Below are 14,648 nucleotides of genomic sequence, written 5' to 3' on the forward strand. Positions count from 1 at the left end.
TGCATAATGCTGGACGACGTCAGTCGCTTGTTGGAGTGCGTCTTCTTTTTCTCCTTCAGAACCAGTGGTGGTCCAGATAGTGATATCATCGGCGTATATTGCGTGCCTGATTCCTGGTATTGCATTGAGTTTATCAGGTAGATTCATCATAGCAATGTCGAAAAGGGTGGGTGATAGAACGGCACCTTGTGGGGTTCCTTTGTTGTGAGTAGGTAATGTCGGGGCTCTGAGTGAGCCAATGCCTACTGTGGTCGTGCGGTTGGTTAGAAAGGCGCGTACGTAGTTGTAAGTATTACGACCACAGTTGGTAAGACTTAGGTTTGTAAGGAGCCACATTGTCGAAGGCGCCTTTAAGGTCTAGTGCTAAGATCACTTCGGTGTTGTGTGGTGAAATGTGTTCAAGGACTTGTTCCTTCAGTTGAAGGAGAACGTCATGGCTAGAAAGGTGGGGCCGGAATCCGAACATCGTTTAGGGCAGCAAGTCACTGGATTCTAGGTAAGGTTGAAGTCGGTTCAGAATGACGTGCTCCAGAAGCTTACCTAGGCATGAAGTCAGTGATATTGGTCTGAGATTTTCTAAGCTGGAGGGTTTGCCTGGCTTTGGAATGAGGATGATGTCCGCGTGCTTCCAATCCGCTGGTAGCGTACCCGCCTCCCAATGATGATTAAATAGGTCAGTAAGAGATTGAATGGTGCCGTCATCCAGATTGCGCAAGAGCATGTTATTTATTTTGTCCTTGCCTGGGGTGGTGTTTCGTGTGAGTGCATGGATTGCTTGTTGCACCTCAGAGATGGTGATCGGCTTGTCCAGGTCGTGGTTGTCGCCTCCGCTGTACGTGGGTTGTCCCTGTGTTGGTTTGAAATCTCATATGTACCGCACCTTCAACTCTTCCAGGATGTCGTCGTCAGAACCCGGATGGTTGTGGAGGAGACGTTGAATTGTTTGCTGGCTGACCGTTTTGCTTTGCGTGGGGTCAAGAAGATGGCGTAGTAGCGACCATGTTTTGGCCATGCAAAGAGTGCCCTGCAACTTGTTGCATAGTTGTCGCCAGTTGTGACGGGTAAGCTCCCCAGCATAAAATTCCGCGATTGCCGTGAGTTTCGCTATACGTAGTCTCAGTTTCCGGTTATTTTTTTGGCGCTTCCATCTCCTAACAAGGCCTCGACTGGCCTCCCACAAGTGAAGAAGGTGCGGGTCTACTGCCGTAATATCTGTGGTGAGTGTGATGTGTTTTGAATGTCTGTTTACGTGTTGCTGGAGCTCTCGTAGCCACTGTTCGAGATCCGCAATAGCCCTCGAGGAGTCATCCGCTCGCTCTTTGCGAAAAGCTGTCCAATCTGTGAGTGTTATCTTTCTTATCGGGTGGCGCGCATGCGTAATGTACAATGTGGTTGCAAGGATGCAGTGATCACTGCCCAGGGTTTCCTCCGTGTTGTGCCAGGTTGCTTGTTGTATCCCTTTAGTGAGGGTGAGGTCAGGGCACGTATCTCTGGAGACGCTGTTTCCTAGACGTGTGGGGTATGCGGGATCTGTGAGGATGGTGAGACAGTGCTGCTGTATCATATACTGGAGTGCAGTGCCTTTTGATGTGGCTGTCGTGTAGCCCCATGCCTGGTGAGCCGCGTTGAAGTCGCCTACTATAAGGAGGATGTTGGTTTTGGCTATGGTAATCGATTTGGTGATCAAGTAATCGAACTTGGCCTGCTTCTGCTTGGGTGGGCTGTAGATGTTCAGTATGAAAAGGCTCTTTCGGCCTCTTTGGAGGGGTTGAATCTCAATTAGGTTGTGGTCGACGTCACTGCCGTCTACTGTGTGTTGTATTGTAGTGAGCGTTTTAGCTGTAAGTGTGGCCACGCGGCTTTCAGGCGTGGTAGTATGTGTGTTGTAGCCAGTTTGAGTTGGGTGTGTGCCTGTTTCCTGCAGTGCGATTACGCTCGGTGCCGTGTTGGCGTTAATTATGTACTGTCTCAATGATCCATGCTTGCGTTTGTAGCTGCGACAATTCCATTGCCAGATTAAGAGTTGGTTTTCGTTGCTGTGGTTGGTTTTTCTATTCATCTTGCCTTGCGAGTGGATCGGCAGGGTGTCCCTGCTCTACTTCAGCAACGTGTTTTCAGCAACGAACATCGCACAACCAGCAAGCAAAACGATTTGGCATCCGGCCTATTTCTGCGTCATGTGAACTGAGTGTATCGTTTTCAGGCGCGTTCACACTCTTGTGTATTGTTTGTCGTTGTCAAATGTGACCCACCAATAGGGCGATTCTTGCGGTCGACGAAGTAGGCTCATGCAAAACGTTTTTTTTTTCATTGTGCTCATGCTGACCTCGGTTTTTTTTGGCGCTCTTCATGTCAGTGACCCGAAAGTGAAAGCGCCGTTTTTGATTCCATGAATTAGTGCTGGCTATGCTAGAGGACTAATATAATGGTTAATTGTGAACTGCAACCGTTGACAAGGTAATTTTGAATCACTACAGCACTATTATTACTTTATTTTCCTTATCATGCGGACGATATGTGCGGCAGGTGTTGAAGGCTGCACCACATTTAAAAATATTCGAAACGCCACTCTACCTTCCATCAAACAACCGAAAGTAGACAACAAGGTGACCGAACAAATGTTTATTTGCAGTCAGTCTCTCTTACAGCCATTGCAACTTCATACACAGCACGTTGGTGATGTTTGACCTCCAATGTTTAGTTACAGTTCATCTTAGTCATTACGATATCACTTCGACTGAACATACCGTAGAAAATTGATGTCTAACCGGATGTTAAAAAGCATTTAAGACTGTTTGTCCACAAAGATACGTGCCTTCCTTTTCTTCGTGCATTCCTCTTTTTCAGCACGCTGAAGATCATTTCTAAGCTTAAATGAATTATTTAGGAACACATTCGTGGCACAGTTTGCAATTAGTGTAACTAGGAGCTAGGGCCATTTGCACATTCTGTCAGTTCTTGAAACTGGGGCAGTGAATGTAAAGTGAGCTGATTAACAAGTTTCTTTTGGTTCTGTGCCTGTAAAAATACAGAAGCGTGGTTTTCCTGTGAGCTTTTTGATGACCACTTCAGTATGCATTACCACGGTAACAACAAGCGGGGAGGGCAGTTTCAAGCCACCTCTGTCCAATCGAGTAATTAAGGAATGTGGGTCGCTTTCCAGCTCAGCCTCCTCTTTATCGACAACTAGGCTTTCTTGGCAGCTTTCACATTTAAGCACCTTCATTGCTGCATGGGCGCAATAACCGCCAACGTATGCTATGACAGGCATATGTGCACTTAGTGCTGCAAGGTCGGCATCTCTGACAGTGCTGCAAAAGTTGTTGTAAGGGCCACTGACAGGGCTTGTGTCTTCGATGCCTTTCAGGTACTCCGAACTCATTACTGGCAGAGTGTTCTGTAAACGAATCCTCCCCTCGGTCTCGTAAATTTGTCTAATTGATATGTGGTAGTTTCGTCCTGCCATCTGACGGTACTGGCCAAAGCGGCTTTCTAGGCAGTCTGTTTGTATCTTTCCAAGCAGTACATACTTGTGGCCTAGTTCTCTGATGCAGTACTTTGAAAGCTCCAAAAGAGAGTGTGCAGACAACCTCAGCGCATTCAGTGTCTCTTTAGTGAGGCCACCGGTATCATGTCGGTAGAACAACCATACATCAAGCCACGTGATGAAGGAATCTAGGAACGCAAACTTAGGGTCATCTGTCAAGCACGATATTGGCTCCTCAAAGACATTACGATGGTGTACGCCCTTGTCCGGTGTCTTCACATTTACGATGCTCCACCAGCGTATGATGATTTTAAGAAAGTCTGATGTTTCTTCCGCATGATAGAGGGAAGTTGTCTCACGGTGGGCTTCAAGGGCTTCAGCAACATGTGGGCTAAATACCTGCAATGCAAGTTTAACATTCTGACGCTCCAAGTTGCTGGGATTCAGTGCCTTGGACGTTAACCCATACCCACACTTCAAAAGCTGGGATGATTCTAGTCTGTATACCTCTCGCAAATCCTTGAATGAGGCACTTCTAATGCTGTCTGGGTGTATGCTGTTCTTAGAGAGGTCAAAGTGTGGGTAGAAGAAGTTGGTGCCTGCATTTTTTGGTTAATCCAGTTATTCCTTATACATTTCAGTAAGTGCACTGCGTCAACATAAAAGAGCGGCCAGGATGGGTCCGCAGGGTGGGGATACAGAATTCGAAGTTTGCGTGGTTCACTAAACATCATCATTGGTTTTCTGTTCAACGAATTATTGTCGCAGACAACTGCCACAACCTTAAACCCAATTTCTTCCAGACGCAAAATAACCTTCTTCAGTGTGATATGGAGATCATCACCAGTCAATGTTTTCACTGGAAGAATATAGGCGACCTCTCGAAATGATGTCAGCAGGCTTTCAATCATAAAAACGTGAGCTGATGTTGCTGCTTCACTGGAATTTGCAGCAGCACCATATATGCTCCCGCCTTTATAGTCAAGGAAAGGCTTGATGTGAATCTCATTTAACATCAACGTAACACAAGTCTCATGAGGCTGCAGCTGTTTAAATCCCTGTGCGACATATTGTAGAAAACTGCTCCCTGAAGACTCTGCCTGTGGGGCTAGCTGGTAAGATGAGCACACATTTCGTATTGTGCTCGGGTGAGGCAAAGTCAGTCCGCTTACCTTTCTTAAGAACTTATACGCACGTGCTGATATGGTGTACAAAATACATGAGAGTACAATTAGTTGAGAACTGTATTGGACACGCCCTTTAGCAAGTGTTAGCAGTAGGACGTTCTGGTGGGCTAGTTGGTTCATAGCTTTTAGAAGTTTATAAACTGCGCAAGAAAACGAAGACACAAGAAGGAAAACACACTTTTTATGTGCACAACCTAAGCAAGAGGCAGCTATTTAATGTGTGAACCTCATCGCAGTGTCCACGTGCCAGTCCCGCGTTCTGGCTTATTGCCTGAAGCGCCGGATCGTCCCTCCACTCGTTCAAGCGATATTTGGGCCTCTGATTCCGTCCTGGGGCCACGTCCGAAGAATTACGAAGATATTGAAGTCTGAATGCTGGAGAAACGTGAGACTCTACTCTGACTGGCTAAAAGTGCTACTCCAATGCGACCAGGACGCGTTCATGGCGGCCAGTCGTCTCGCCGCATATAAAAGGTTAGCTGCGAGCGCTGCAGAGTTCTTATGGCAACGCGCAAGATGGGCTCTCCCTGAGAAAAGCAAAAGAAGCGTGTCTGCCAGTACCGTCACCATTCTCGAGAACGCTGTTCTGCCTGAAGATGTACAGGGGATACTCGAAAAAGGGCCGAAGTTTTCGTTCGAGCCAGCACCCAAGCGGTCGGAGCTTCTTGCCTTAGTGCGTCAAGCAGGGCAGCGTGTTCCGGAAAAGCAGCGGGAACGCGTTGTGGGGGACGGATTGGACTGTCTGCAACGCACGGTTAGTGAACAGCCGGGGAATAAAAACCCCTTAAGGAAAGTGGTGCGCCACCTCAAGGAAAACGATCTCGCCGTCTTACAGGCAGACAAAGAAGGCGGTTTCGTCGTTATGCCTGCCGCAACTTTTGACAGAAAGGCAACTGAAGCCGTAAAAAAGAATTTCAAGCAAGCTGACTTCCTTCCGAAGAAGCAAAAACGTCTTGCCGTCAAGCTACTAAAAGCATGAACCTGGATTCATTAAGGAAGGTTGTTGAGAGCAAAGTAACGAGCCACCTCGAGATCTTCTTCTCCGGTAAGACCCATAAACCGGACTGCCCCCTGCGTGCCATCGTATCAGAGAAAGACACTTGGCAAAAGACAATTGGGAAGTTTCTTCAATCGAACCTACAAAAGATAGTTGGCAAGGACCCCTTTTTGGTCCGATCTTCGACGGAAGTCGTCATACACCTGAAAGAAAGTCTTCCGATGGCTACCACAGGGTTTTCGATTGACATCGAGGACCTGTTCTACTCAATCCCGCATGACGGTTTGTTCGCCGCTATTAGGCAACAAATTCAAGAGACTGGAGAAGTAGCCTTTCAGAACACAGCAGGGGTGAGCACCGAACATTTCCTTGAACTGTTAAGCTTTTATTTGAGTTCCACGGCCATCGAGCTTGATGAAAAAAAAAAAAATAAAACTGCGCTCGTGGTGTCGTGTGTGTTTTCCTTCTTGTGTCTTCGTTTTCTTGCGCAGTTTATAAACTTCTAAAAGTGTTAGCAGCTGTTCCTTCAAAAACTTCAGTCTCTTTCTTTTCTGCATGAATGTTGCCTTCAAGCTTGTCAAGGAGAACACTGATTGCATCTACCAAGTGGCAGTTTTCTTCCTCACATGAAAACATAAACGAAATTTTAAACAAGGATCTTGCATCGTTTACTGTGTCTGGAACAACACCTTCTCTCAGCCTTTTGACTGGAACTCCTTGATAGCAGGCACTAAGTTTGAGGCTGTCAAACACTGTTAGGGAGGCCTTCAAACACGGTTCACTCTCGTTTACAATGTACAGGATCATTGTGCACCTCTCTGTATGTACGACAGTCCACACATCTGGCACTGATGCTGCTTGAAGGCATGCTTTCATTTCTTGGTGTGTTGAAAAGCGTTGCCATTCTTCCTCCGCTTCATACGATGCAACAGATTCTTGGATAGCACGAGCAAGTTCTGAGGCATCCTGTCGGGATCGCTTGATGTCTGGCGCTTCTCTCGAGCTCTGTTTTTCCTTCGAGGGGTATGAAGGACACCCGGGGAGCACGCTAGTCACAGACCCAGGGCGCAGACGTGGCACAGGCAATGGTACGTCTACCACTTTTCCCGTCTTCCAGTCGGTATACGATGTCGTTCGTTCCAAGCATGATGGGTCGAAGTGAACGGCACAGAACTGCGTAATACAAGATATGCATGTGAATGACTGAGAAGCCAGTATAAGAAAAAATTACTCATGAGCCGTGGACTGCCGCAGCAATAAAATGCCCCACAAACGTTATGGATTTCCCGCATTTCCTTCCTAACTGTTCTGTAATAGATACGTAAACACTAACACTTATTAACAAAAATATTGTTTGGGTAAGAAAACAAGCAAAAAAAAAACTGATTCGTTTAGGGCAAAGAACGATAAATCTGCGCACAGGTTATCAGCATCATCATCAGCCTATATTTATGTCCACTGCAGGACGAAGCAGTGCCTGCGATCTCCGATTACTCCTGTCTTGCGCTAGCTGATTCCAACTTGCGCCTCCAAATGTCCTAACTTCATCACCCCACCTAGTTTTGTGCCGGCCTCGACTGCGCTTCCCTTCTCTTGCACACATATACGCAGGCACCGACAATACATGTACAGCAAAATTTAAAGCTATTCAACCGTCTTATTAGCATGCTGAATTTTTTCCCTAGGGCTAGCTTCCGCAGTTTCCCATCAATACTTTTGCATTTGGCAGTTTACACATGAGCATGCACTCATTAATACAGTTATGCTAAGTTATCAGAAGGTTGCGTGTTCGAATCACGTCCGGGGCACCAATATTGTAGATATAGCGTGCATGCGTTGCACGTGAGTACAGTGTACTAGAACCTTTACAGTGGGTTGAGCAAAGGCGCATCCTATTGCGCGCCGCGTACCCGCTTTGGAAGAAAGTAGCGGCGGCGCTGTCGTCGCCCGCACTTGAAGCGAGTGTGCGCCTCTTCGCAGTCTGCACGTTGTTTTTCGTTGTCGTCGTCGCGAAACGTCGCTTCTTTTGCGCTTCTTCCTGCGTTAGTATTTATGATGCCGCCCAAGCGGCGGTTAAACCACTGTTACGCGCCAGGCTGTGCGACTGGCTATGCAAGAACAGCCCAGGAGCGTAAGTTATCCCTTTTTAAGGCTCCGAAAGATGACCAACAAAGGCTTGTGTGGCAGCGAAATCTCCACAGGCTTGACAAGCCGCTGGACCCTGATTGTGCTGTTTGTGAACTGCACTTCGAGCCGCATTTTATTTTGAGGCATTATGTCCACATGATTAATGGAACTGAAGTTAGAATCCCGAGGGGGACCCCAACGCTTGCTCCGGACGCAGTTCCAACCATCCTGCCCAACTTGCCCGCCTATTTGAGCAAGTCCACTCCGACTCCGAGGCCTCAGAGGAAAAGACGGCAGCTAGAGATGCCATGTGATACCAGCAGTAAAGCACGCCGTACGGACCAGTGTCACCAAGAGGGTGATCATGCTGCGGACGCTGCAGTGGGCAGCGAAGAGTGCCAAGGTAGTGAACGTGTCGCCGAAGCAGACAATCTTAGCGTCGCCGGCCTCCGTAGACTTTCACTTCCAACGAAATCATGGGCGCTGCATGAGTTTCCGAATTTCACTGGCGTGTGCTACCTGTGTTGTGAAATGAATGCGGCCACGAGTGAAATTAGAGTTGCGAGAACAGTGTTTTTCAACTCTGGAACTGAAGGCATCGTGGAGTGCAAGGTACATCTTTTGGGCAAACTAATCGAAGAAACGCACATTGTGTCCATTCAACAAGCTGAAGATGTGCTACGTAGAGCAGCTAGCATTCCAATATGTTGCGGAGCAGCAGAAATGACCTCGGTGTCGTTTCAACTGACGAGAGGTCTTCGTACACAATCAGAAATAAATGGAGGCACTTTCTTCAGCGTGAGCTGCATTGGGAAATCATCAAAAGAAGGTGAGTCCAATCTCAACACAGCTGTTCTGCTGAGTTCAGTTTGTGGCATGACTTCAACTTATTTAATGAAAGTTTAGAGCCAGTTGATGATTTATTAGTGCAAGGTACTTGTATTAATTCCTTGTCTTTTCTGGAATAGTTTTAAAGAAATCAGTACTTGTCTCAGACTCACTGGCTGCACTCAGCAGGTATTTTATTCCACTTTAGATGAATTTTGTGTTTGTGATCTTAAGCATAGGTTTTAATTAGACTCTCTAACATGTATCATATATGCCTGTGGAATAATTTTATTTGCACATAATAAAAATACATTTATGTTTTGTTCTAGGGCAACCTTGCTTACGTTGTAAGTATCTGCGTAAAGCTCTTCAGACAAGGAAATGTCGCCTGCAAAAGAAGCTTCCCAAGCAAAGTTGTAAAAAATCCCACCGACTCCGAGCTGCAAATCGCAAACTCAAGAGGCTGGCATCGAAAGTAGAGACCTTGAGTGAAAGCATTTCAAGGATGAAAAATGCCACTGCAGCCACAACCGAGGAGATCTTGCAAGACAGATTAAAACACTTGTCTACAAAGCAGCAACTAGCTGTAAGACAATGTTTTGAAGCGGCAAAACGAAAGAGCCCACGAGGGATGAAATATAACAAGGAATGGATGCTCGAATGCATTTTGCTAAAAATGCGTAGTCCCAAGCTTTACGAATATATTCGGACGCAAAACATCTTAGTACTTCCAGGAAAGGCGACATTACGGAAGTACATGTCAAACTACATGGGTAGCTTTGGCTTCAATGAAAAGATGTTCGAAACGTTAAAAGAAAAAACATCTGCAATGAACCCCTTCAATTGTCACGGGGGTTTGGTAATTGATGAAATGAAGCTCTCGGAACATCTGTCTTGTGACACAGCTGGTAAAGTCGCTGGATTCGTTGACCTGGGGCCATACACACCAAAAGAAGAAAAACACGCCCTCTCTAACCATGGCCTTGTGGTGATGTTTGTACCTCGGACTGGAAGCTGGACTCAAATCTTGGGCACATTTGCAACAAACAATAATGTGAAAGGAGATCTATTGTCAAAAATTATTCTCGAGGCTGTCATGCTAGCAGAAAAAGCAGGGCTCTTGGTTGACTATGTGACATGTGATGCAGCACCCTGGAACCGCAAGATGTGGAAAATAATGGGCATAAAGGGAAATTCAAAAGAAGTATCCGGAAAAAGGACACATCCTGTGGATGGTACAAGATCCCTTCACTTTTTCTCGGATTTTCCCCATTTAGTAAAAAACATTCGCAACAGACTGCTGCAAACAAGCTTCAACACACCAGATGGAAGGGTATGCATATTTCTGCATTAGGAAGTCGTATTTTGTTAATTTTCGTCATTTGCATTTTGTACGCAAGTTTTTATAATCAATTGCATTCATTTCAGGTGTCACTGGAGCCACTTCGAAGAGCTTTTGAACTCGATTCAAATAATCTCACCATGAAGGCAATGCCTCGGCTAACAAGGACACACCTTGATCCGAACAACTTTGAAAAGATGAGAGTTGCCTACGCTTTCCAGTTGTTCAGCTCAGAGTCGTTGAGAGGCCTTCAGCTCTTCAAAGCACAAGTTGAATCGCATTGTGGAAACATTGATGCAACACAGAAATTTTTCAGGTTTGTACTTTAAGTATATATATATATATATATATATATATATATATATCAAATTTTCCTTAAGTTACAGCTTTGAAACTACATTTGTGACTTAAATTTATTCAATGAGTTCTTTCCTTAACTTTTCAGTCACGTATACAGGGTGTTCTTGCAAACACTTTCAAAAAATTTTAAAGGTTGCCAGTAAGAGATAGCACAATTATAGTTCATGAGCTGGTCTACTCGAAGAGGCGGACATGCATAAAAAACTGAAATGTATAATAGACTAATTAACAAAAATTCAATTTTTCACTAATTATCTTACATTGCAATTAACAAATTCTAGCCGTGGAGTTAACAAGGCTAGGAACGAATTCTCAGGATGACACCATTTTCGAGATATTAATCCCGAACTTTGCAGAGATGCATTGGCGTTCCAGTTACTTTCTTAAAAAACGTCGTTTTATGCATGTTCGGGAATTAATATCTTGAAACTGGCACCATCCTGAGAATTCGTTCCAAGGGGATCTGCCTTGTGAACTCCTCGGCTAGAATTTGTCAATTGCAATATGAGCCGTAAGGTAATTAGTTTAAAACTAATTAGTATTTTTTTGTTAATTAGTTGATTATGCATTTCTGTTGTTCTTTTTTTGCAAGTAATGTCCGCCTCTTCGAGTAGACCAGCTCATGAACTAGAATTTTAAAATCTGCCTCAGGCAACCTTTAAAAAATGTTGAAAATGTTCGCTGAAACACCCGGTATATTTGTGCTTTCATTAGAAACTCTGTAACATCCTAATTTCATTTTGATCACCTTTCTGTTTGGTTTCTTCTTTGTGCAGGAGAATGCAGTCTCTGATTGAAATTCTGACATCGCGCTTCCCGGCCGAAGCTTTGAGGCCGAATTCGCCAAAAGTACAAGAGCTTAAAGATTTCTTGGACTTTATGACGCAGTGGGAAAAGCATGCCGACAAAAAACATTTCTTAAGTGACTCAACAGCAGAAGGCCTCAGAGTCTCCATCACCAGTACTTTGGAGCTCTTGAAATATGTTACTTCTGAAGTGGGGTACTCGTATATCATGACATCACGTCTTAGTCAAGACAAAATTGAAAACTTGTTTGGTATTGTGAGACAATCCTCAGGTTGTAATGCGCATCCCACCCCACAGCAATTCTTGACCACAGTCAACTGCTTGAGCTATTACAATCTGGCCAAGAGCGTTCCTGGCGCAAATGTAGGTAGTGACATCATAAATTCACTCATGACTGTAAATGACCAACCAGCAGGTTCACATAAACAGCAGCTGATTGATATGCTGCTCGGTAATGGAGACCTTACAGCAGCAGAAGCTGCAGTCAATGATATGCCTGAACAAGAACATGGCTATGATCTGCAAAGAAGTGACTCGAGACTGACTTATTACGTGGCTGGTTACGTGGCGAGGAAGTGTGTTTTAAAGTCTAAGTGCCTTGTCTGCACAAATGAGCTATTACTTCCTGCCTCGGAAGGGAAGAAGTTGAATGCAGCGGTGTTCACAAGAGCCTGTGACTTCGGCGGCTTGCTCTATCCCTCGGTGAAACTTTTCAAGTTTGTTAGTAGCCTTGAGGACATATTTACAGGCTGCTTCAGCTCTAACAAGCTGCACCAAGACAGCATCATGGATTTGCTGGCTGTCTTACATAGCAAAGAAATCGCAGCTATTGGATGTCAGGAACACAGAAAAACTTTAACAGCGAACATGATTGGATTTTATATAGTAACAAGGATGCACTTTTATATTAAAGGGTTAAACAAGTCTCGTGATGCAGCGCGGAGAAAGTCACACCAACACTTGAAGCTTAGTCGCTTATGAGGGTAGTTATGCCAAGCCGTTGGACATTGGTCGGCTGAAAAGCGATCATATTGTATAAATAAAATGGCATTGGTGTGCTATATGACAACTTTGTTGTTTATTGTTCATAACTCTACCAGCGAATACACGCAAAGTGCCTCGAGCGGCCATTCGCGCTGCAATTTTGCGTGTATTTGCGGTCTTCTTTCACGCTCGAAAAAAAAACTTTTATGTAGAACGTATTGAGCAACAGAAACCTGTATCGGGAGTTTTTCATGTTGCCCTACAATTTTCTCATTGAGACTTTTCTTCTAAATACAATATTTGAGAAGTTGAATAATTAAGACTAATTGTGTAATTAGACGCAATTTAAAAATAATCTGGGTATCTCCAAGCGCCGGCAAACAAGATTACCTTGGTTCTGTCCAGCTACGTGGCATTTGCATATTTTTAAGTTTTGATGCATGATAATTTGGACACCCTGCATATTGCAGTCGGCTAGCCAGCTCAGCCGCTCGCAAAAATCGCAATAAGCGTTCGCAAATACTGATTTTACATTTTGCACGTTCGTATAAAAAACAGTGTCGATACTAAGCCTGGCAAACTGCAACGAATACCAACGCAACATGTGAAGTATTGCGGCTATATCTCCCACCAGACGATTCCACGACTACAACACGCGCAAGCGATGGTATTTGAATCTTTCCATATGCATAACGAAGCTGCAAAGAACAAAAACCGGAAGCAAAAATGTTTGTCACTTGCTAGTCTTGCATTACTGAAATTGCATTACCCGCTGAAAACGCCGGACGAAGTGGTCGTCCTAGCAGCGCGACGGCCCGAAAGCTGAGGCGCTTTCAAGTGCGGTCGACTACAGCGCCGCCGCATCTTTCTTCCGCTCGAGGCCCTCTCCAGCGGCGGCGGTCGCGCCACTAGAAAGTATCTAGTTCACTATAACGTGAGTAAGCACACATCTACAAACAGAAACTTGTTTATATAGAAACGTTGCGAGGCGAGAAGGTGGCAAAGACTTCCGACGCTGCTCGACGAGTGTCCCGTTCTGACCTCGCCGAAAACCTCCGAGCCGCCCCCAGAGGCACCGGCAACAGTCACCAACGCCACGCGCGTTCGGTGCGAACGCGGGCTAAACACCTTTTTAGGAGGCGTTGGCTCAACTGGCGCGCGCGCTCGCTTCTTAAGGCCTTCGCATAGGGGCTAGTTCTTGCCTACCGCCGCTGCTTGGTGGGGGGCGCTGTGAGCTCACCCTGCTTAGGGAGCCTACATGCAAGCGCCGTTTTAGGGTGGTGACCACACCAAAATTATGACTGCTATTTACCGCCAAATTTGGTGGGAAGCCATTTTTGTCCCCAGTCTTTCTGCCTTTTTTTTTGTCACGCTCTGATGTACTCATGTTGGCACGTGATCTATTAAATTTCTTTAATTTAGTTTTCCGCCAGTCTGCACAAGGAACCTGCATACATCTTTAATATACTAGTTGCCTTTTCCTTTTATTTGAACACATCAAACTTACTTTTCTAGTGCATGTCGTATGACACATATAAAGCAAGAAGTTATAAGACACGATGGCGTGCTCGTGGTAGGATTATCTCACGCCAAGAATGTGAACTGCATTAAGCATTGTCGTTGCCTTCCAGTTGTACATAATATATAAAGGGTGCTTTTCGAAGTGTGCTGTAATAACGACTGTCTTACTAATCTGTTTAACTAAAACGTAGACGTGCCGTGTACGGCGCTCAGACACGCCGTTTGTCTCTGGCTGCTGAGGCCAAAGTTTATGAAAAGAAGTTAATTAATTTCACGTCACCAAGGATTGCGGGAAGTTTGGTCTGTCGGCTGAACTTTCGCCATTTTTGTCCCCACAATTAACTAGCCAATTTAGCTGGCGGCGCCAAGTACCCTTACAAAGGCTGTCACCACCCTAAAACGGCGTTGCATGTAGGCTCCCTAACCCTGCTTAAGATCCCTATATAAGAAAAGTACCGCCATCAACGCCGCTTAGCTCTCTCCCGTATCTCCGATTGGACGATGATAGCGTGCGCTTTCACTTCTTTATATTTTGTTGTTTTTTTTCCGCCTCAGCGCCATGTTGAACGTCCTCTGCGCAGCCGCAGTCGCCGGTGGCGGCGGCGGCGCGAGCCTGGCCTGAAAGCTTCAACGTGGACTTTCTAGCTACGCCACCGTCGACTTGCTTTCGCAAGCAAAAAGTAAAGAAAAAAAAACAAGTGCTTTAGGAGAGGAGACGGTGGAGGAAAGAGTAGATTGCGGTACTTTTCTTATATAGGGACTTTAACCCTGCTCAGCTGTTCCCAGTCGATCTGCGCAGAGCGCGCAACGCTGGAAGATGGGGTCGGGCTAAAACCCCTTGATAATTTGAAAGTAGCGACACTCTCCTCCCCGCGGCGCTTTCCTCCTCGATTATCCTCGCCCGCCGGAGTTGGGCTAGCGGACGCACTCAACTTCGGCCCGGAAATTTCGACTTGTAAAGGCGGTTTTTTGACCCAGAATGTGACTCCAGCTGCAATCGGTCAGTGA

Source organism: Dermacentor silvarum, chromosome 7 (assembly GCF_013339745.2).
Source record: "Dermacentor silvarum isolate Dsil-2018 chromosome 7, BIME_Dsil_1.4, whole genome shotgun sequence".
NCBI classification, from domain to species: Eukaryota; Metazoa; Arthropoda; class Arachnida; order Ixodida; family Ixodidae; genus Dermacentor; species Dermacentor silvarum.